The sequence below is a fragment of the Gallus gallus genome, chromosome 1 (assembly GCF_016699485.2).
Source record: "Gallus gallus isolate bGalGal1 chromosome 1, bGalGal1.mat.broiler.GRCg7b, whole genome shotgun sequence".
Classification (NCBI taxonomy): domain Eukaryota; kingdom Metazoa; phylum Chordata; class Aves; order Galliformes; family Phasianidae; genus Gallus; species Gallus gallus.
The window spans coordinates 170,718,347-170,742,648 of NC_052532.1; the positions used below are offsets into that span (position 1 = coordinate 170,718,347).

A 24,302-nucleotide genomic window follows, 5' to 3' on the forward strand; every position below is an offset into this window, starting at 1 on the left:
ATTAAAACTGAGACTACAACACATCAATCTTTTACATCAGGATACTTCACTTCTGGCCAAATATCCTTGTAAAGAAATACTGAAATAGAATCACCTTTGCTCAGAAAAAATGGATGACATTCACACAGCTCCTCAAAGCATCCACAGTGCTTAAAAAAACAAGAGGAAATAGGAAGATCCAGATTGCCAGACAGTCAATAACATTGTTTCCAAAGTAGATTAAATGTTATTTTTTAATTATTAAGTACTTTAGAAAATGGAAATTGTGAACTTTCCTGTGTGCTGTTTCTAATAGAATCTGGCAGAAATGGGCAATTCATACAATCTATACCTCTGTAAATGATGGCAACGATTTTGCTGCAAGGCCAAAGGACGAACCAAGGGAGGCCCTATATGAGAACACCTGAGCTAAAAATAATAGGCCTGTACTTGGGAAATTTGTAGAACAAGGAAATTCTAAAGAGAGATCTGAGAAAAGATATTCTGGGAAAGAAGCTTTTAGCCTAGAGGTCAGAGTGTAAAACTACGTGTAAGTAAAGATTAAAAGACAAAAGAAAAAGAGAAAAAAAGGAAAAAAAAAAAAAAAGGAAGAAAAGAAAAGAATGGAGTGATAAACTCATGAACAGATGGAGCAAGGAGCTATAAAAATGATTAAGGTGAACTTTCAAAGAGGACAAGAGGCATTGTACACAATGTGCAATGAGGATAGTGAGCCTTCCTACTGTAGAAGGCACAGCCAGAATTTCCATGTTTGATGACCACAGGACACCTATAGCACATCTCAGAGAGTTGAGAAGCATGGATATCACTGGGGATGTTCCCAAGAGAAAATGACAGTAGGTCTTCCGGACATGGCACTCTCTGTAGGCCCAAGGCTTTACTGCCTCCTTCCATATCTGTGGATTAGGAACAGTCAAATCCTCACACAAACACTGAGCTCATCATGGCCTTTCACTAGCTGTTACTTCCCTAGAAACAACGATGACATCTCAAATGTACCATCCTAGCACAAAGGAGGGGGAAAATGCCAAATGTCTGGAATTATTTGAGACATAAGATGTGTACATATATATATACATAGTAGGTTCATTTCCTGAGATTCAACCCTACTCCTTTGCATAGGAGAACATAACTTTTTGAGTCTGATGTGTTAGTGGCTTAAAGTTAGATTGTGTCTTGGCACTTTGTGTTACTGCATCATTAAATAATTGCCAGCCCAGACAAACTGTACTGAGTAAATACTTTGTGTTATTGGGACTACAGAGCAGTGACAGTAGAGAGGAGTCTGGGAAAGCACGAGGATTGCAAACAGTGCTTTTTTTTGAGTAATAACGCAGGGATTTGCTGTCTTCCTGAAAAGATGGGATGCACAGTCATGCTTTCCTTTTTGATAGATTCTGTTCTTTTCCCTTTGTGCTAAAAGGTTCCAAAGGTGTAAAAGCAGGGAAAGTTGAAAGGGAATATCACTAGATGAGAGACCAGAAATTATAGAGCAAGTTTGAGCACTGTTTTCATTTCAGGAGTGTGGTACACTTAACTATGTCTTTCAGTCGAAGAGAATTGGGTCAAGAAGGGAAAGTGATTCTCAAGGATCCGCTTAGGAAAGTGCTTCACTCAGCAACAACAAAAGACACTATAGTTATTTTAATAGACAGTGTATATTGCAGTGCCAAACTTCTCTACAACTTCACAATAAGGACGCCAAAAGACAAAACACTCTTAGGAGTCAGACCAGCTCATGTTAATCACTGTTCACGTGGTCTTTAACCTCAAGCAAATACATCTTCCACCTCTTCTTCTGAGGGTCACTGTTGCCCCTCAAGTATGAGCACTTTGTTCTATAACTGTTACTTGTCCCTTACAATTCATAACGAGAACATGATTTAAAGTAGGCATGCTCTAAACCACCTGATTTTGCTGTAATTTGTTCTGTGGTGCAATATAGTTTACCAGTAGTACTAGATTTTTTGCAACACCCCCTTGCTCTCCATGAAAATATAGTTTCTAGGTTATAGAGAAAAATAGTTAATAGTAGACTGAGAGAGAAAACAAAGATAATACATGAAGACACAGGGAAATCTGAGTTAAGAGTGAGAAAGCAAAACATGATCTATCAAACTCAAGGTCACAGTGCAGTTGCTGCCCCTATATTGGTTTGACAGAGGACTGTGGTATCCAGTTTTCCCCTTGATCTCTTTTCCCTTCATGATTTAAATCACAAAATCATAGAATCATAGAATGTCTTGGGTTGGAAGAGACTTTAGAGATCATTGAGCTCCAACCTTCTTGCCATGGGCAGTACCACCCACAAGCTCAGGCTGCCCAGGGCCCCATCCAGCCTGGCCTTGAGCACCTCCAGGGATGGGTTATCCACAGTTTCTCTGGACAGCCTGTGCCAGTACCTCACCGCCCTTTGAGTAAATTTCTTTCTAATATCTAACCCAAATCTCCTCTCTTCTAGTTTAAAGCTGTTCCCCCTTGTCCTACGACTATCAGACTACACAAAATACCACTCCCCCTCCTGCTTATAAGCTCCCTTTCAAGTACTGGAAGGTGGCAAGGAAGGTTCCTCAGAGCCTTCTCTTCTCCAAGCTAAACAAGACAAAATCCCTCGACCTTTTTTCATAAGAGTGATGCGCCAGGCCTCTGATCTTCTTAGTGGCCCTCCTTTGGACCCATTCCAACAGTTCCACCTCCCTTCTCTACTGGAGGTCCCAGGCCTGGATTCAGTACTCCAGATGGGGCCTCATGAGGACAGAGCAGAGGGGGACAATCACCTCCCTGCTCAGATGATCATCTCTCTTTTGCTGCAGCCCAGGATAGAGTTGGCCTTCCAGGTTGCAACCCTGAACTGTCAAAAACTACTCAAGAAATGCTGCAGAAAATTCTGGATTCTGTCTCTTATACTGTGAATACTGTCTCTACTCCCTTTTATTTCAACCTCGAGTCATTTTTAATTGGAGTGCATTCATCTAAGGGAGCGTATAAACAGGAGGGGGAACGGCTGTTTACAAGGATGGATAGTGATAAGACAAGTGGGAATGGTTTCAAACTGAGACAGAGGAGGTTTGGGCTTGATATTAAGAGAATGTTTTTCACCCAGAGGGTGGTGATGCACTGGAACAGGTTGCCCAAGGAGGTTGTGGATGCCCCATCCCTGGAGGCACGCAAGGCCAGGCTGGATGTGGCTCTGGGCAGCCTGGTCTGCTGGTAGGCAACCCTGCCAATAGAAGGGGGGTTGAAACTGGATGATCATTATGGTCCTTTTCAACCCAGGCCACTCTATGATTCTATGATCTTTCATAGGAGAAGTGCTTTTCATTTTAATGGATACTGTGCTTCCATGTCCAAAAGGTAAAGCTGAAAGCAATAATGCAGATCCTGTTACAAGCCAAACGAAGCAGGTAAAATTACTTTAGCTTTCACCAATGCAAATCACTGGTTCTGTTGGTTAAAATAACTGCAGATATTTGAAAAGCAATAGCTATTTTTTAGCTTTGTGCAAATGCAGAAAAATGTTTGAAATCTGTAGGCATCTGAATAAATTAGCACAGACCACTGAAAATGACCTTACCAGGCATTTAGTGAGAAGCTTTGGAATGACATTCAGTGCAGGACTCAGGCTTATGCTAGGAGAGTCTGAGAAACAGCTGGGGCTGAGCTGATGGACATCCTACCACTGCACTAGGATGTGACCCTTGGCCACTATGTCCCCATGCTGGGAGGCAGCCAGCCTCACCTCTGCCTCTTCCAGTCTATCCAAAGGCAATGTGGGACACATCCAAGAAATGAGAAAGAAAGATCCTAATTCTACTACCAATTTTAACTGTAGTGCTTTTCTTTTCTCCCATATAAATTTCCAAGGCAAACAAATCAAAAAAGAAAAAAGGAGAGGAAAAAAAAAAAAAAAAAAAGGACATTACAGATCTGCTCCCATTTCATCATCAGGCTGCCTCTAGACCAATTCTGTCCCTATTGCTGTGGAGCTGGGCTGGCGTTCCTCTTTGTGTGTTGTTAAGTCCTGAGCTGACTGGATGGGCTCTAACCTCAGCCATCAATATCAATTACTGTAAGGACAGCTGCCTTGTTCTCCTTGTCAGAACTTCAGCATGGAGGGTAATGGATGGCTTTAAGCTGGCCTCCTGCCAAGAGGGCTGCATTGTGTTCGTCTGTGATACACAAGGAAGAGAATAATGGGGTTAAATGAATTTGATTAGACCGAACTCAGCCAAGCATAGCATTTAGGCTCTAATTTTGCTCTTCTGCAGTATGATTTCACATCTCTGAAATCAGCACAAGTTAGCCATTGACTTAAGGCTCATTTAGAAGGTCAGTGACTCTTTTTAGGCCTTATAATCACCACCTAGACTCACTGAGAGCTGGACTTGTAGAGTTTGTTTAAATTCTATATAGGGTAATTATTATTTTTTTAACTAACATATGTGAAATACATTTTGAAAGAAAAAAATGGAGATCCATAATTTCTAGCTTAGCAAAAGAGTGAGTACTTAATACAGAGATTCTTTCTTCGGATGCACATCATTTTATTTACTTATTTATGTTCATTTACAGCATAGTATCTTCTGCCAATTCAGCACTTGTAGCAGACATGGAAGATCCACATGGTAGTGCAGCAAGAGCCTACAAAAGGCCCAAATTAAGAATAATGAAGAATGTGTTACACATCTCTTCATCACATACAGGAGAGCCACAACATGTGTCAGATAAAAGAGTTTTGCTGGGAAAGAGTTAAAATGTGACAGCTTAACATATGTACGGCTAAAGTTAATGGGAGTAATCTAAATGCCTTTCCTAAGTTGGTATGGGACTCCAGTCTTTCATTATAGAGATTTGAGGTTCTAAATGCTGTGTTCTCCCTTGGTGTCAGTTGACGTAACTCCATCTTGAGCACTGCCAGTCTACACTTTTGAATGTACAGCCCATAGGAGGTGCTAGCTTTACTTCAACATTGAACAAGCTGCTTAAAGAAGAAAGCCACTATATAAAATGTTCAGAAAAATTATGGGGTTAAATCTGTCTCTGATGCAGATGTAGAAACTCCACAACGGCATTGTAAAAGGAGCTATTCAAGTTTAAATGGACTGGCATTAAAAAAAAAAAAAAAAAAAAGAAGTTGTGGCATAGGAAATAAAAACTATTTTGAGTATTTACACAACTCAGATGAAGCCAATCAGGAGAAGTTCACATTTCCAGCTAAAAGATAGGTTTTTTTATTTTTTTTTTCCAACATAGATAATTACTGTGACAAAAAGAATAATTTCTTAATGACAGACATGACTTCTTTGACGTAATCTTAATGCTACTACCGTTATTCTATCAATGAATCATTGAATCACAGGATGGCTTAGGTTGGAAGGGATCTTAAAGCCCATCCAGTCGCAACCCATGCCATGGGCAGTGCCACCCAGCAGCTCAGACTGCCCAGGGCTCCATCCAACCTGGCCTTGTGTACCTCCAGGGATGGGGCAACCACAGATTCTCTGGGTAGCTGTGCCAGGGTCTCACTGCCCTCTGAGTGAAGAATTTATTCTTAACATCTAATCTAAATCTTCCCTCTCTTAGCTTAAAATATTTCCTCCTTTTCCTATTTCTTTCCTTATCTGCCTCTGTAAGAAGTCAGTCCCTGAATGCTAGAAATCTGTAGGAGTGAAATTTTATGTAACAAGGAATTCTTATACCACTAGATATGAAGAAGATTCTATGGCCTACCTCACTGGAAAGACAAACAGTGTAGATGCTGAGATACAACAGCAATGAGGTCAATGTCAACACACCACTAAAAAAAATGAATCTGGTTATTTGACCACCATCTCCATTTTCAAGACCTGCACCATGGAGAACGATTCCATAAACCCCCACTTAGGAGGTCAGCTATGTTAAGCCTGGCTGGTCTACTTGAAGACTTGAAGATGAATCTTCTAATTAGTTTAGAATCTTCTAATTACTTCGTATTTATTTTCTTTTTTAAGTAAGACTGGGCAAGGAAAAATTCAGCAATACTTGAAGACATGCTTATTCCACTATCTCTAATAAGGCTCTACTCATGGTAGCAAGCATACATACATGCATTTTTAAGTTTCAGCTCTCAACTATGAAGCTTTTGTGTCAAGAACATATTTTTATTATGTGAGTCAACCTGCCTCAATGTGTTTCATCAAGTTCTTATCAAAAGTTTTAGGGCAAGTGTAAATAAATGAGTAGCCATTGCATTCCTACCTGTTAGGACATGTGAAACTGTATTCACAGCAACACTGAACTGGTTCAGCTCCTGAGCAGATTTTACACTCTTTAGAGAGGAAACAAAAGGAAGGAGTTTTTGTCCTACCACTAAGAAATAATGAGGAGGTCTGACACGAATCTAAAATTTCCTGTAATCTTCCTTCCTGCTACCCAGACTGTCAGTGGAATAACAAATACATTAGTATGTTAAACTATGGTAGTAAGTTTTTTATAACTTCCAGGAGGTTCTGTGGATGGATTTGTAAGTGTGTCAACTGGCTGAAGGACATTTAAGAGCAGATGTTTAAGCATAAATTTCTCTGTAATGTAAGACCTCACCAAGCTGTAAAACCTATTCATGCTGAAAAACCACTGTGAGGTATCTGAGGATCTTTTGGAATTATAGTTGCTATAAATTGATTCATTGGCTATGTTTAAGTAAGGGGAACGGCACTTGGCCCTCTTATATATGGTGGAATTTGTAATAAGAGAAGCTCTGCCATTTTCATGTAATCCTGTAAATGTGGAGACGCATGTATCACGAGAACTGATTCTTTAAAAAGAGTGGAACTGAAGGACATAATGCAGAGAGGATATTTGTGGCTGCCCCTACAGCTTCCTGTTCAAATCACAGGAATGAAGATAAAAATGGAGGAAGATAAAATGTCAAAACAGAACCAAGAGAAGAAAAAGTCATGAAGAGGGTCATCCTTTCTGCCTTAGGAGCTGCTTTACCCACCCTACAACAGGGACCAGCCCCAGGATCTCTGTGTATTTTGTGGAAAAGCTTGAGGTAAAAAAAAAAACAACAAAACCAACAACAAACCATAGAGCTGCAAACATGGAAAAGCCACCTGGAAAGTAAACAGCGCACAGATAAAAACAGGTCCATTGGGTAATTTCAGGGGAAGAAAAAGATCAGTTATCTAAAGGAAAGCAAGAGCTGACTCAGTTTATTCCTGCTTCTGGAAAAAAAAAAAAAAAGGTTTCCTAGCAAGAAACTCATCAAGTTGGAAGAACTCAGTGGTATAAAACAAGTAGGTGAGTGCTACTGGTTTGCAGCATTAAAAAAGGGGAGCTACCTTTGTATTCTGGATCAGCCAGCCAGTTTAAGCAAGTAACATCCCAGCATCCACTGAGGTGGAAAGCATGGGCTCCTGTGAGGCATGCTGGGTAGGAATAGAGGGAGTTTCCTCAGCAAGCTCTGCATACCTGTCTTTACTGCCTTGTCCTCCATGCCTCAGTGAGCTGGTGCTGGAGAGCTGCAAGCAGGCACCGGCACATGCGAGCACCTCACCTGTCTGATGCTGATGCTGCTGTGCTGTGAAATGTTTTTACGAGAAACAACCTGCAGTCCTGCCTTAGGTTTTTGGAATCTATTCAGTATTATTTCCACATTGCCAGAAAAACACATGGCCCAAACTTACAAGCTTAATAATCACTTTATCCCTCAACAGCAACAGATAGTGGCTTATCTCCTCAAGCTTGTCTACATTGCCTACTAAACGATAAATCTAATTACAGCCCTCATTATGTTTTCTGCTCAGAATACTTGTGGATAACCTTAACTCTTGATCTGTTTAGTCTAGTTTTCTAGGTGGCAACGAATTTAAAAACAGGTTTTTAAACAAGATATGATTTTTACATTTCTAATAATAGGAGAATATGATCTCAACACTGCTTGTTATTTACTGACATGTGGTACAGTGAGTTGACTGTGGTTGTTGTGAACACAGGCTCATAAATACAAGTTCATTTTTTAGATACAGTGTTCCTATGTTGCCCTATTAAACCTTTCCATAGTGAACTGGAAACATATCTGTATTGCAGATGCTTTCACCTCTCCCTAATGCATATTTGGAGAGAACATCTTGAACTCACCTCTCAAGGAACCTCTCACCATTCCTGGGAAACAGATCCCTTTGTCATTCCATTGTTATTATCTCTTACTGGAGTAACTGAGGCAAAGCCATGCTGTCACGGGTTCAGCCCATGCACTTCCAGAGGTTCCCTAGAGTGCAGCGTTTGCATCCAAGGTCACAAAGAGCCATAAAAATGATTTGAGGTCTGGAGAAAATGCCTTACAGGGGAAATCTTAAAGACTTAGATCTACTTATCCAAACCAAGGCTTAGATGTGACCCAGATACAGGAGAAGTTCCATAATAGGTATCAGAGCCTCTTGGGAAGACAAGTGTGTGTGAAAAAGATTTCAGCCTAGTTGAGAATTCAGGCAAGTGAGCAGATGCAGAAATGGGAGACCTTCAAATAAGAAATTAAATCAAGATTTCAAACTAGAAGTGTGGTTGTTTGACTGAATTAACTACAGAAAGAAAAATGTGTTTGCCATAGAAAGAAATGAGTTTATCATCTTTGGATACCATTCTGTAAAATAAGCTTTTTGCTAGACCCAATTTATTGAACCCAAGTAAAAGTGAGGAGGTGTAACAGTGTGGGTTATTTCAGAAGGGGACTCAAGTTTCCCCTCATTCTAAACTCTCTAAATCTGTTGACCAGGTCCATCATGATCATATAGTGCTGTCTAGAACTGAATAAACCTCCATGCTATCAGTACTGGATGGAATCTGTCTTTGAAGTTGGCACACTACTTCTATGTGTAATCAAGGGTAGCACAATAGTAATTATTGCTGGTATTTCTCTATTTTTAAAAAGCATAGCATAAATTACTGTACTGCTATTTTTTCCCCACTTCCTACCATGGTACACCAGAATGTTGTGTGTGAGACGGATGAGCTCAGACCAGCTCCCTGAATGGGTAATAATGAATTTAGTTTCTGCTACTTCCTGGGCCTATGGGCTGCTTCTCCCTATGCAGCATTAATAAACTGCTTCAAAATCTGTCCTACTAACACTGTGTTACTGGGATCAGGATGAACCTCCTTCAAGGATGGCGTGAGCAGAGCTGCACTAGGGACTAACATACTAGGGACATCAGTCTGAATGCTGGAGGAAGTGCTTTAGCTAGCTTCTCTGGGTCTGTGCCTCAGGGGACCAGTAGCCTCTCAAACTTGTACAAACACCAGTGACTCAATCAGATTAATGAAGACTCCTATCTGTATGTGTTTGATTCTTCCAATCTACTAATTTACTACAGGTTTTGTAGAGTTAAGGAAGTAGGGTTTGTCAAGTTATTTGAAATTTTCCTGACAAGCACAGAGGACTCAATCATCATTTGCCATTATTATCTGTATCCCATTAGTACTACATGCTAGTGCTCTAAGCCATGGAAAACTCTGTGGCTATGGTAGAAGTTTTCCATACACAGAAAATGATTAGTAGACCAAATAAAATAAAACATCTGCACTACCTCAGTCCAGAATTTGATCAAGTAACATCACCTCAACAATAGTAACTTGTCTTAAATCCCTCAAAAGCCTGTGACCTTCCTCTGAAGGCTTGGAGGTCTTTGTCATTGCCAATTCTATTGCATTAATCCAGCCAATGTGAAATGGATGTGTGTTCAGATGGATTCCCCAAGGAGCCTAATCAAGTGAATTCCTGCTGTCTGCCCCTCTCCTGATCTTTGAGAAAAAGTGCTCCAAATGCAGTCTTATAAACATCAAGCTGAGGGAAAGAGTCTCTTTTCTGAACCTACGTGACCTTGCTGATGTAGCCCATTGCATTAACAAGGTTGACCTTTTCTGCAGGGACATGTTGCCCTTGTTTCCCTCTGGATCCTCTTATGCAAAGCTGTTTCACAGGCAAGCAGCTCACAGACAGTTTCCATCCCAGATGCAAGGCTTATTCTTATTAAACCTCATGAGGTTCCTATCAGACTGCTTCTACAGACTGTCCATGTTCCTCTCAATGGTGACCCCACTGTTGAGTGTACTGCTTTGACCAACCTTATCTCCTATGATTGAGTGACCTGCCTAGTGGATGAGGGAGAGGCTGTGGATGTAGTCTGCCTAGACTTCAGCAAAGCCTTCAACACTGTCTCCCACAATACTCTCCTGGAGAAGCTGGCAGCCCATGGCTTTGACAGATACAATCTTTGTTGGGTGAAGAACTGGCTGGATGGCCAGACCCAGAAACTGGTGGTAAACAGGGTCACATCCAGCTGGCAACGGGTCATGAGTGCTGTTCTTCAGGGGTCAGTACTGGCGCTTGTCCTGTTCATTATCTTTATTAATGACATGGATGAGGGCACTGAGTGCACCCTCAGTAAGCTTGCAGACACCAAGTTGGCAGGAACTGTCAATCTGCCTAGGGGTAGCAAGGCCCTACAGAGGGTTCTGGACAGGCTGGATCACTGGGCTGAGGCCAGTGGGATGAAGTTCAACAAGACCAAGTGTCGGGTCCTGCACTTTGGCCACAACAACCTCAGGTAATGCTACAGGATTGAAGCAGAGAGACTGGAAGACTGTGTAGAAGAAATGTACCTGGGGGTATTGGTTGACACTTGGCTGAACATGAGCAAGCAATGTGCCCAGGTGGCCAAGAAAGCCAATGGCATCCTGGCTTGTATCAGAAATAGTGCAGCCAGCAGGAGCAGGGAAGTGATCATCTGTCTGTATTCTGCACTGGTGAGATCACACCTTGAGTACTGTGTTCAGTCTTGGGCCCTTCACTTCAAGAAAGTCATTGAGGCCTTGGAGTGTGACCAGCAAAGAGCGACAAGACTGTGGAGGTGTCTGGAGCACGTCTTATTGAGGAGTGGCTGAGGGAGCTGGGATTGTTCAGTCTGGAGAAAAGAAGGCTCTGGGGACACCTTATCACTCTCTACAACTACCTGAAGGGAGGTTGTGGTAAGGTGGGAGTTGGCTTCTTCTCCCATGTGACTAGCAGTAGGACTAGAGGGAATGGCCTCAAGTTGTGCCAGGGGAGATTCAGGTTGGACTTTAGAAAATACTTCTCCAAGAGAGTGGTCATGCGCTAGAACAGGCTGTCCAGGGAGGTGGTGGAGTCACTGGAGGTGTTCAGGAAACATTTAGATGTTGTACTGAGGAACATGGTTTAGTGGGAAATACTGGTGATAGGTAGACAGTTGAACTGGATGATCTTAGAGGTCTTTTCCAACCTTGGAGATTCTATGATTCTATCATAGAATGCTCACCATACCCTGATTTGGTGTCACTCACATATTTGTTGAGAGAACACTGTCCCATCACTCAAGTTGTTAATAAAGACATGAAGAAACAGAATGGTCCCCTGTACTGATTCTTGTGGAACCCCAGTAGTTACTGGGTGTGATGTTGCCTTTGCACCATTGTTCAGAGTGTCTCAAAACAGCAGCTCTTGCAGAAGTTAAAATTTTTGTCTTTGGAAATTTTTATTGCCCATAACTGAGGCAGCTGTGGTACCTTAAGGGGTGCAGCTAGGCCAACCTCCTTTCAAGACTCATGCTAAACTATTTTTAATGAAGCTGGAAGGGACAAGTTCTTTGCTTGTGTGAACCAGGATAGCTTGCTGGGGATATCCTGAGGAGGTACAAATATTCTTCATTCTTTCACTCCACTCAGCAGAGGATTTGTAGAGCAAAACTCCATCTCCTTATGCTCATCTGGGCAGGATAATCCACAGTGAAATTCATTTTTAACAAATCAACTGTCTTTTAAATGGAGAAAAAAGTACTCACGCTGTTTTAAAGATGACTTTCACTGCCTTTGGTTTTATTTCCAATGTTTGGTGTCTCCATTAACATGTTAGGTGCGGGTCTAGCAGACAGATGCTATTCTTGGTCCTGTCAACACATTTCACTGAACTAAAATGACAGTCACAGCTGTGACTCATTACAAGAAAATGGCCTAAATATAAAATTAAGGTTGGGTCAAAAAAGCCACAAGAGTTAAAAAGAGGCTGAGATTAACAGCATGACTGGGAACAGGTCTAGGCTTGGTGAAACATATGAGATACTGCTGTTGCTTTCCCCATCTTCCAGATAAGTATAGCACAAGGCTTTCCGAGAAAAGACTTCCCTTCAAGGAGCCAGCCTGCCAGCCCCCAGTACGCGTCTTCAAGCACCTGCAGACTGAGTTCGTGGATGTGCCATGCACAGCACAGAAGCAGATTAAATTATGGCAGAAAGGTAACGAAGTGACTGTGTGCACCCACAAATTCGATCTCTATTTATGGGAAGTTAGTCATGCTTTACAGTAGAATGCATTCATTAATAGGTTAAGAAATGATTCTTACACCTTTTAATAAATGACTAATTTTGTAGAGTCCAACAGTTTCTGAATCATTTATCAGAAGAACGTGCAAGTAGCTTTAACACTTTCTCTTTGTTTCGGTAAAACTGCTTTAAAAAACAGTACTGTTCAAGTCTGCAGCAGTGTCTATAAACCACGTCACAGTCATGCCTAAAATCGAGGCCAATTTTTTTTTTACATAGCAGCAACAAGAGGTTTAATGTGCAGATCTCAGCATCATGGGTTCTTTGCTAATGAGTTACTGAAAGGTACTGTCTGAGAAGTCATTTCATTCCCTCTATCCCCATGCCACCATATCAGCAATCTGACAATCCACTTAAAGATGTGAGTACACTGCTTTGATTGAAAAAAGAATCTTAAATCTGGGGCTGTGGGCAAAATTTATAGAGTCATAGAATCATAGAATGGCCTGGGTTGAAAAGGACCACAATGATCATTGAGTTTCAACCCCCCTACTATGTGCAGGATTGCCAACCACTAGAACCATGTTGCTTGTGAGAACAACATGGAGATACTTTATACTGGGGAGCTACTTTCTTGTACTCTTCAGCTACAACTCAAAACTGAATAGAAACTCAGATCTCCTATCAACCACATGCCACATTAAGTTCGGATACTGTGAATGCATTGCTATGATTATGGAAGGGGAGGAAGCTGGTTGTGCCTTTGCAGATGAGCTGCCCTTCATCTCTGCTTTTTCTTCCTACATGCTGAACCTTTGGAAAATCTGTAGATTCTTCACAGTGCCATTTCTGCCAGCATCAGAGCTGAACATACCATGGAAGATGAGAAACAAGGGTAAGAAGTTTCAGAGGACGGCAGAAGAGGCACGCTGTCAGAAAGAGATCTTGGAGAAGTCATCTGGGTCTTCTGACCTGCTCCCTGCCAGTACCACCAATTTTGTGTTAATACAAATGTCAATACCTGACATTTGCAGGAGCAGAGCCTCCTTACCTGTGTAGTCTCTTCCAACACAGTTCCCTCCTGATGACTGGGAGCAAGGGGGAGTAAATACAGAAGGATCAGACTTGTGACTCAAGAGTATGTTCTTCATCTTAAATAGAATCTCACTGTAGGAAATTGGAATCAAATAGCAAAAAAAGTTAAAGTCTTATGCTTTGTAAAAAAAATATGAATAGTCTGCTTTATATAATCTTTTTCAGCAGTGTAGGAACTGCTCCATCTTCTCTGGTATGTTATCTTCTCTTGGCAGCAAAAGAATATTAAGTAGCAGAATTGCTAAGACTTTTTCTATTGTTCTGTAATAGAAAACATCTTTTAGGGAAAGATTGTCATCTCATTAACTAGTGTAACAACCTATATCCTGGTCCCTGCATCAGAAGAAGTGAGTTTCACCTTCTGCTCAACATTTCTGCAGTCACTCAGGCTTGGTAGAAGTAAACTAACTTTGCAAACACACACGAAGAAAGTCAGAAAGATTGTCCTCAACCAGGATATGTGAAAAGTGAGGGCACAGGTGGAATTCTTCCTGCAGATTAAGCTGCTCTTATTGGCTCTGCTTGGAGCAAAGGGGTTAGACTAGGTGGTCTCCAAAAGTCCATTCCAGATGCAGCTATTCTGTGACCTGGATAAGTCTGCCAACCACAAGGAAACCAGGTAGAAATGGAAAATTTCCTCCACGCTGGTTTTGTGACTCTATCCTTCATTTTTCTTTTATTTTTATTAAAAACAAACCAAAGTGAAATGTTTGATTTCTGGTTGAGCTCAATGTTCTTTTCAACCAGAAAGTGAAATGTTTTGGTTTTTCATTTTGGCAAGAAAATCCCCCAAATATTGGTTTTGGCCTTAGCTGTGTTCTGCTGCTGAACTGAAAAATCAATTATTTGCATAGCCCTAAGCGTAAGGTAAATCTCATCCATCTCCATAAAGTAAAGAAACCTAATGACCAAATCTTTTCAATGAAAGGATACATTTACTGGCAGTGATGCGGTATATTAAAACTATTTTCCATCAGTTAAAAGTCCTCAAATTCTGCAAAGCCCAGGAAAACCAGTTCTGGAGGGCTAAGGAGCTCATGTGCTTTAATCTCATAATAGAAACTACAAATATAACCTCTGGAACTAAACATCACTCTGTGAATGTTGTTACTTCAAGCCTGCATCTGCTGCTGAGAGAGAAAGAAATAGAACTGTTCAATAGCAAATGGTATCTGCACCACAATCTTTTAATGTTTCTTAATTATGTGTATTGAAAGGGCTTATACTATAACTTAATGAGACTATTAGCTCCTAGCCATAGAAGAAATAGATGTCTTGAAAAGCTGGAGTATTTGCAAAAGTAAAAGTGATTTTTAAAGCAGGTTGGGGAATAATATGATAGTTCTTATGGGCATTTTAGTGATAGGACAAGGGGAATGGTTTAAACTAAAGGAAGAGAGATTTAGATTTGATGTCAGAGGGAAGTTTTTTACTGAGAGGGTGGTGAGGTGCTGACACAGGCTGCTCAGAGAAGCTGTGGGTGCCCCATCCCTGGAGGTGTTCAAGGTCAGGTTGGACGGGGCCCTGAGCAGCCTGGTCTAGTACTTGGTCTAGCAGCTGGAAACCTTGACTGTGGCAGGAGGACTGGAACTTGAAGATCCTTGAGGTTCCCTCCAACCCAAGCCATTCTATGATTCTATAATTTTGAAGGAGAAAGTTCTTCCCGTACTTCGACATTTTTACATATTTTGCATTCCTGTAAGTAATTTCATAGCTTGATTTTTTTTTTTATTTTGTGATTTAAAATGGCAAAATACAAAGCATAGAAAGATGAAGGGAGAACTGAAAGTCCGTGATCAGCCACAGAATTTTAATGCAATAGGAGAACTTACCTGATGGTGCAATGGACGCACATAGGTTCTGTAAGAAGGAGAGAGAGAGAGAAGGTGAAGAGGTTACTGCTTCAGCGCTGCACAAAGGAGTGCCTTGAGTGTGTGATGCTTTACTATGAAATGAGTAACAAACCAATCAATTAATTACTAGCCTGAATCATTCCATCCTCAGTCCCTGTGAAGATAATTAGAAAGGAATGGACTGGACTGGACTGGACTGGACTGGACTGGACTAGAATAGAATAGAATAGAATAGAATAGAATAGAATAGAATAGAATAGAATAGAATAGAATAGAATAGAATAGTTCAGCTAGAATGGACCTTCAAAGATCATAGAATCACAGAACTGCATGGGTTGGAAGGGACCTCTAGAGACCGTTGAGTCCTACCCCCTGCTAAAGCAGGCTCCCTACAGCAGGTCACACAGCTAGGCATCCAGACAGATCTTGAATATCTCCAGAGAAGGGGACTCCACAAGCTCTCCGGGCAGCCTGTTCCAGCGCTCTGTCACTGACAGTAAGGAAGATCTTACCTGTGTTTGTATGGAACTTCCACTTTCTGGCCATTGCCCCTTGTTCTATTGCTGCAGCAATCATTTGGACCAATTGCCTGCATTCAGGATGAGGGAGATGAATATGAAGAGGAAGTGCTTACAGGCCCAGAGGGTAATTAATGGATGCAGCTCTCTTATTTAAGGGTGCTCTTGCTCAGAAAAGCCCAAAATGGCAAAGCACCTCCTTAAATTTCTTTACAGGGTGAGCAGGTGTGTAACTACTATTACAGGTTGCAGACGATCCTGGACCAGCCTGCGGAGGTTGAAATCATCACTTTCCACTGTCTGGGAAAGAGCTCTATTCACCAGGTTATCTGCTGCTCTTGGTGTAGGCACTGAGAGTGAAGCCAAGAGGTCTCCAGGAAACTGAAGCATTTCTAGCCCACATGATTTACTGGATCAATCTTTGAGTTCTTTCCGAACAACACATATCTTAAGCTTTCAGATGAGTAGCAAATGAAGCATATTTTAGCACAGTACTGCAAAAATGTCAGTGACACTTGATAAGATCATCTGTCAAGCAAAAAGAAAAATCAGCAATAGCTGCTGAGAACAAAATGCTGTTTTACATCTACAAAAACCAAGTGCCACTGCTATATCTCATCAAAGCTAATTTTCCTTGGTTTTAAAGTGTTAAAAATTTTTAAGAGTTTAGCTCACAAAGAAATGATTAATTTTCTTTTTAATAAGCAGTTATGGCATTAGTCATCTCTCCTGATTCACAGTGAAAGCTATGGGGCACAGTAGGATGTATTTACTTGGAGAGGTGTTGAATTCAGTCTGACACGTAGACTTTTTGAAGTATTATTACTTTAAGTTTTATGTATGAAAGAAGAAAGGCACAAAGTCTTCGAAACTGGGAATGGCTGAGTATAGAGAAACAAATGTTGAATACGGGAAAAAAAACAACACAGTCCTAGCTTTTCTTATGACAAAAGCCTTCTATGTTTTTGGCTTTTTTTTTTTTTCACATTTATGCCATCCTTGGAATTTTGAGAAATGCCAGCTCTGGTACTTGTCCTCGTGTCATGTCCCTCAATCATGAACTCACCATGATGTGGTCCCCATTCTCCTGTGTTTTCTCTGCCAGCTGCTGTAGTTTGCAGTTTGCCTTCCTGGCTGTGAAGGGGCCCAGTTTTGGCAGTGTGGATGAGGTTACTTTATTCAGCTATCTCCCAGCCAGGTGGATAGCTTCTAGGAACCAGGTTTAAAGACTATATGAAGACCTACATCTCCTTCTTTTTTGCTATACTGCAATGATCTAGTGGAGGGTTGTTAGAGTAGTATGGTTAGGTTGTGGTTGGACTCGATGATCTTAAAGGTCTTTTCCAACCTAAACAATTCTATGATTCTATGATTCAGTGATCAATAGTTCCATCAGGATATTTGAAGAGGGCAGTGGTGCTGCTTCTCCCACAGGATGAATGGATCACGTTGTGGTGAGGATCTGAGGCAGACCGGTGTCTCTGCACGCTCTGATTTCTTACTGAAGGGTTAGGAACAGTTTCTAAATCTCAATTTTTCCTCAAACGTCACCAAATTGATGGGTACCATTATTTCCCTTTAGCTATAGGTCTGAAGTTAAGCTCTAGCCTTATCTGTGTCTGTGCACATTCTAGAAAAAAAAAAAAAAAAGATAGTTGAAGAGGTATAAAAAATGTCTTCTTACACTATACAATAAGGAAAAAGAGCTAAAGAGGAATTACTCCTCATAGTTGCTGGATGGAAAAGAAATCTGATGTAAAAAAAAGGAAGTTCAGAATGTGTAGACTACATTCCAATGGGCTGTGAAACAAGATACAAAAGCTTGAAAACTTGAAATCTTGAAAACTTCTGTTTCTTCATAATTTCCTCACAAGTCTGAGGAGTCAGAATATAATGATGTTAGCCATGGTGAGAGGGTGGCTCAAACAAAAGCTTTTGTTCTCACCTTCCTGACTCCTTCAAGCAGTCGCTTCTGTCTTGAGTCCCATCTCCTCCCCAAGTTACCATGCTTTGATCAACATTTTAAGGGTTGCTTTTATGATTGTTTGCTTTAAAGGATTGCTGTACCGTCTGAATTTATATAATCTGAAGCCTACAGTTCAGAGTTCAAACTAAGAGGCTAGACTGCCTTACAACTACTATGAGAATGAGAAAAGTTGACAAACGATCTTTATAATATTCTGCATCTGTAGAATGCCCCACGTTTTCATGGTTGAGATCCTTTGGTTTTACCCACTTTTTTCCCCCCATTTCTGTGCCTGTTTGGTTTTTAAGATTGTCTTGCTGTTTTCATCTGCCATTTTAGCTGGTTAATCCACTAAACTAACATGTGCCTGAAATTTCGGAGTAGCTCAAAAGCTTGCAGAGAAGTTTAATGGTTACAGAAGTGAAAGAGCAACAGTGCTGGCCTGACTCATACCCTGTAGGAGTAGGTGCTAGCATAAACCTCCACACATATATCTGCTGGTTTATCTCAGCCGTTTTAACAAGCGGTAGTCTGTTTTAACCCATTACGGTTCAGATCTATCAAGCTTAGATACGACGCATTTCTCTCTGGGGTGAAATAGCTTCTTCAGCACCCACTGAAGACGGTTCTACTACCAGCAGTTTACATTGCTATGTACAATTAGACTACTTGATCCAAAATATGGCAGTCTTTCTGTTAAGGAATATTATAAAGGAATATTATATGTGCCAACAGGTGCATATCTCACCAACCCCTTGCCAGATTTGGGGTGAATTTTATATTTTTGTGTGCTATGTTCCCTGCTTCCAGAGTCTCTGTTGTGCCCTACAGATGCAGCCTGGCCTGTGACAGAAGTCCTCCTTCAAAGCCTGATCAAAAGGATCATTTCTGCCTGAATACAACCTAAATATAGAGATATAACTGTATGATATGTGTGCTGTTATACCTTTACAGTGCTGCAGGAGTGTAAAGGTAGATGGCATGTGGTTGCCATCCCTCCTGGTGCAGAGCATGCCAGACCAGAAGAGCAGAGTCAGGCTTGGGCCTCCATTGTTCCTCTTGCTGGCAGCCACTCACAAGGAGTATTTACTGGGAGTACCACTGGGCTCCTCTGATCTGTGACCAAAGGAGAGAAACAAGAGGAGAAACAGAAATCCAGCGCTTTGCTTTGCAAGAATCCTCTACAGCTGTATTTCCTCTCTGGTAGGTCCCTAAAGTAGATGGTATGAGCGTAAGTTTACATTTTGCAGTTATTCTCTGAAATTGTCTTTAGCAAAGATTTAATTCCAGCATCAAGTGTGGAAATGCACAGAGAAAACAGGTGGAACAAAGGATGTTCTTTGGAGTTCAAGAGGAACAAGAGCTCAGATCACCCAGAGGAGTGTGGCACCTAAATGATTTTGGCAGTCTTGGCTAGCCAGGAGACGGTATGCAATGTGAAGTATTACAATATGTAAAGGAAGAGAAAATTGCAGAATGAGTAACACTCAGGGATACTGCTGAATTTGTAAACTATTCGTGCATTTACGCACACACAAAAAGCAAAGGGGCAGAAGTGTACTCAGCTGAACCGTGAACAGCCTACTCCAGAGATACCTTGATTTTCTCATGCTGATACCATCTGCAAGAAGAGGGTGTTGGAAATGAGAGCAAATCATTTTGCAAAAAGGAAAAAAAAAAGAAAAGAAAAGAAAAGAAAATCACATCCATCAACTTGCAAGCAATACAAGATCTTCTGGTATTTTCCCTTCAAATTAAAAACACTTGTCAGGCAGATTTCCAGCATAGCGTGTGGTGAGTTTGTAGCAAAATTATGATGAACATAAAGAAAACACTGTCAAATTCAGTTCAGCTCTGTATCTGGAGTTGAGGAAAGAGGAAAAAAAAAACAGCACCAAAACCAATGGAAAGATTTATGACTGATGTGCTTTTTTAACTCTAACAAAAATGGTTAAGGAAAATAAGAATGCATGCACTCTGGTAGGATGACTGAGAGCCACACTGCGGCTCTGTGCTGGTGCTGAGGTTCCCCACCACACTATGGGGATCCTCCTGCGGCTCAGACTGCTTCAAATCTACGCATCCCAGCACAGATTTGGAACATATGGCTTCCTCTGGTGTTACCTTCACCCTTCAGGAAAGGTCTATAGGCACCTGTTTAAAAACAGCTTAAAAAATCAGCTTGGCTGGAAGTCATGTTCCAGTTCGAGAGAAGGCGGGGAGGAGGAAGGGGGAGATTTCACAGGCAGCTCCTTAATAACAATCTAATATTTTTATCCTGGCTGTTGTGCTCAGGCTGTGAGCCTGCTGTGCAGGTGGCACTACTCAACTGTAACTGCATGGCAGGTCCCCAGAAAGCAGTATTACCCTGTGAGGAGAGCCATGAGTGGGAAGTGGACAGGGTTTGAAGAGGCAAAGTCCTTTTTCTTTTTTCAGCCTGAAACTACAAGTGAAAGAATGTGGGTGAGAGGCAGAAGAGAGGCTGGTGGGAGAAGAGCCCCTCTCCTCTCCTCAGCACAGCCAGAGATCTCATTCAGTCTCTTGGAGCATTTTCCAGGCTTCCTTTGTAGAAATAGAGTCATCATTTGAGTTGCATGGGTGGGTCAAAGTGTATAATTCCAGACCATTTTTAATGAGCAGGACCCTTGTAGTCAATAACTCCACAGCTATCCTATAACCAAGCACAGCTATTTTGAAAGCTGACAGCCCTGATGGGGCAGAGCCAGGCATCAGTTCAGCCACTGCACCTTCCCCATCCCCGCTGAGCATCCCGAGGCAGGCCAGGGATGCACTAATGAGAAGAAAACACAGCAGCCCCCAAAAACAGGGTGCTACAAAAAAACTGTTAAAGATTCCTCTGCATAACCATAAGTGAGTAATTTAAAAGACAAACTCGGAGTCCTGGAGTGGTGAGAGCCAAATGTTCCTTTTCCTGTCATCAAATGGTATTTATCCTAATGTGCAAACAATGAACAGAAGCTTTTTCTTCCCCTCCCAAACTGTGTGAATTACTGTTTAAGAGAGTTTTCCAGCACTGCTGATCAAATCCACACACAGAGTTAAATGCAGTGTGGCAGCCTGCCACGCTCTTGGATTTATTCCTCCTCATACCTGAAGCACTTCCCCACTGAAGTCCACAGATGTAGCTTCTTTTCTTTACTTGTTGAAGAGATGCTTTTGTCTCCTTGGCACGCACTATCAATCTGATCATTTAAAGATTACGTGCACTAGTCAACTCGCCTCCTGAAACTGAAAGTATATTCAGAAGAGCTTAGCAATAGCAATAAATACAGCATTTCACTCAAGCTGTTAATTATATCCTGGACTGGCTGGGAAATTCTTCACAATAATCATGAATATTAAGTGCTTGGAAAATAGCTCCTTGGGATATTCTCCTGCAATTAACACCAATGGATGTGAATGCGAATCGTGTATGCCAACAGCCACCCTAATACTCAACAAATCAGGATGTAAAAATCAGCTCAGTGGGATGCAATTTTGCTTATCTGGCTCATGCTTGAGATGTTATGGAGAGCAGCCTGGAAATAATAATAAAAAAGAAGAGTATGATCTGTTGTGTTACTGCTCTGAAGGTCACTTGAAGGCGGTCATTTCATGCAGCATCACCAGTAGAGTATGTTTATATTCTGTAGCAGACTCAACAATATCAAGGCTATCATGTTTTGGATGGAGCTTTACGGGCAGCAAAAAGGTTTTATTTTGTAGCAGAAGCCCCATAAAGCTGTGACAAAAAATAGGTGACTTCTGTTTTTGCACCTGAATATGCACCTTTTAAGGTTACACACTGATTTCCTTGAAGTCAACAGCAAACCCCCCCTGACTTCCACTTTTCTAGGATACTTTGGGATGAATATTTGTACTACATGGTATTTCTCTCAAATATGAACTACTTTGTTACACATCCATCTGATTCTGCACATTAAACTTGTGAATAAACCAGTACCTGCCTGAGGATGAAGTAGTTGTGATGATAATGAAATAAGAGACACAGTGGTTGATATCACGTGTCTGTGAAACTAGGATGATGCCTGTGATTTATTTTTTTATATATACAGCAGTTCTGGAGAATTTCTCTGGCTGCATTTCAGAACAGTCAGAAACCAGTCTCCCAGATGTCCTGCCTAGATGAATTTACAGCACATCTTTTAACCTTATATGAGCTCCTACAACCTGGCTCTCAGCTCACTGTAACTTTTATGTACGTTTGCTCAAATTATACAGTGCTCAAAACATTTACTGCAGCAGCACCAGGTCCCCGTGGCAGCTACTTGCTCTGGCTGCAAGCACATTGTCAGAGAGGCAAAAGGGGTAAGGGGTGAGAAGGTAGAAACCAGGACCAGCATGGACAGAGAACTGTGGTGAGAATGAATGGGAAGTTTGGGGTGTAACAGGGTAGCTGACTGTGCTGTACAGCCCCTTGTGTGGCAGATCAGTTGTACGTCCCCAGAAAGAGATAATCTCGTATGGCTGGATTGAGGGTCTTCTATGGGGAAATCCAAGTAGGAGTTTAATCTTCTGTCACAGATTCCAAACGTTCACACTTTTGCCCATATTTATCTCTTCAACAGAGAGTAGAGGGATGGAAATGGAGATTCTGGGTGCAGCCATCTTCTGTAGGCTCCCTTTTCACATGAAGATGTCTCTGTAGCTCGTTGCCTGACGGTCTCATTGTCAACGCCCTCAGAAGGGTCTAGAGGACTCACTCCACCTGCTTTCCCTATGAGCTGTGCATTTTCCTGAGAAGTTACTTGGATTTCAGGGTTAGTTCTTTTCTGTAATAATAAAAGTTGATTTGAAAGGTCGCAGAGAAGGAAAAGTAAGCTTGTAAAAAAAGTCTGGTGTTTTTTTTTTTTATTTTGCAGAGGTGGATACTACCATAAAAGGATGACATGTATGGACTAATGGGCCTATCCTTCAGAAGGAGGAAAATATATCGTTCCAGTGCTGGAAGCCGTGCTTGGTGTTTGCTTCTAAGAAACAAGCAGTTGCGCATAAAATATACTTATGGAGACATAGAAGACAAGGAGCATTAATCCTTTGGGCACATCCTAATATGGGTGATTACTTTTAGCTTAACTAGATCCCTTTTAGTGTTTGGAGTGAAAGTAGTGCCAAGTAAAACTTCCCATTTTATTTGCTAGTTGTGAGTGACTTCTCACTTTTGCCATTCAGGAAGGTCCATTACATCAGGCCTGACAGATTAAGGAAGAACTCCCCTCTATTCCTCCTTCCCCATGAAAGAAAAAGCCATTTATTAATGATGTGCTGGCTCAAATGGAGACAGACTCTGAAAGATCTATACCAAACACATTGGCTTTAAGCCAGCATTTCCTTTATCCTGAAACCTCTGTGAAGCCAAGGACATACGCCAGCTCTCTATGTGAGGACAGATCTTATGCCTCCACTCACACGTGTGCTGGGAATCTAGGAACTGTGCTTCATTTCATGATGCCAGCCATGACTAGTGCAAGTTCAGAAGCTTCACAGATCATGTTATTTCAGTCCTTGCTCCTAGCCAGCCTGCTCCCATGATACAGCAAATCTCATTCCTCTGCCCAAAGCAAAGAGAAAGCAGAAGACTCAGGGTGGTGGAAGAAACGTTAATCTCTGAAGATAATGAATGAAGAAGTAGAGTGAGAAGCAAAGGGGAAGGACATGTTTGGGCCCAAATTCTTGATTCATGGAGCAGGAGAGCTGCTGCAGTCCTGAAAAGTTTTGATTCCTGAAGCTCCAGACAGTTACTAGCCCAAGGGGAAGGCAGGGTTGCCAGAGGGGGAGACCTGGCAGCTTGCTTGGGCTTTCTCATGTCTCCTTTAGCATTGGCCAGAGAGGTTCTTGCAACAGGCTGAGGCATGGAAAATACACAGGTGAGCTCCACTGCTGGTTCTGGAGGTATTGCAGATTCCTGCCTCAGTCTCAGAGGTATCCAATAAGCACGTGCTGTCTTTGGAGGCAAGAGGGTTTCCTGCTCTTTGCACTCAGCCCAGTAATTTAGTAGCTTGTCCCTTGTGGCCAAGGACACAACACCAAAACAGAGTCGTTTGTCTGCCTTAGCCAGAATCACAACCCTGTGTGGTATAGATGCAGAGGGCTCAAGCCAGGTGGCTCAGGCTGAAACAGGTTTGCTTGTGTAAAAACAACTTTGTGGCTAGTCTGGCTGTCTGTGTCATGTTTTGTATTTAGTAGCAAAACAGTCTGTATAGGTGGCAGGAAGAGGAATCCTGTAGGATAGAGATAGCAATTGTAAGAAATTCCAAAAACGAAAGGGAAGGGAAGGGAGGGGAAAGGGAAGGGAAGGGGAAAAGGGGAAGGGGGAAAAGGAAGGGTGAAAAGGAGAAGGGGAAAAGGGGAAGGGGAAAAGGGGAAAGGAAAGGGGGAGAGGAGAGGAGAGGAGAGGAGAGGAGAGGAGAGGAGAGGAGAGGAGAGGAGAGGAGAGGAGAGGAGAGGAGAGGAGAGGAGAGGAGAGGAGAGGAGAGGAGAGGAGAGGAGAGGAGAGGAGAGGAGAGGAGAGGAGAGGAGAGGAGAGGAGAGGAGA

The 24,302-nt window shown here is 41.8% G+C and overlaps 1 long non-coding RNA gene across 1 annotated transcript; it reads left to right on the forward strand.

The window, feature by feature from the left end:
- Positions 1-17,664: 17,664 nt before the first annotated feature.
- Positions 17,665-24,034, forward strand: LOC121109048. The gene is made up of 3 exons (XR_005862103.1): positions 17,665-18,949; positions 22,336-22,527; positions 22,630-24,034. It is a non-coding gene; the product is annotated as an uncharacterized LOC121109048 (long non-coding RNA).
- Positions 24,035-24,302: the final 268 nt, after the last annotated feature.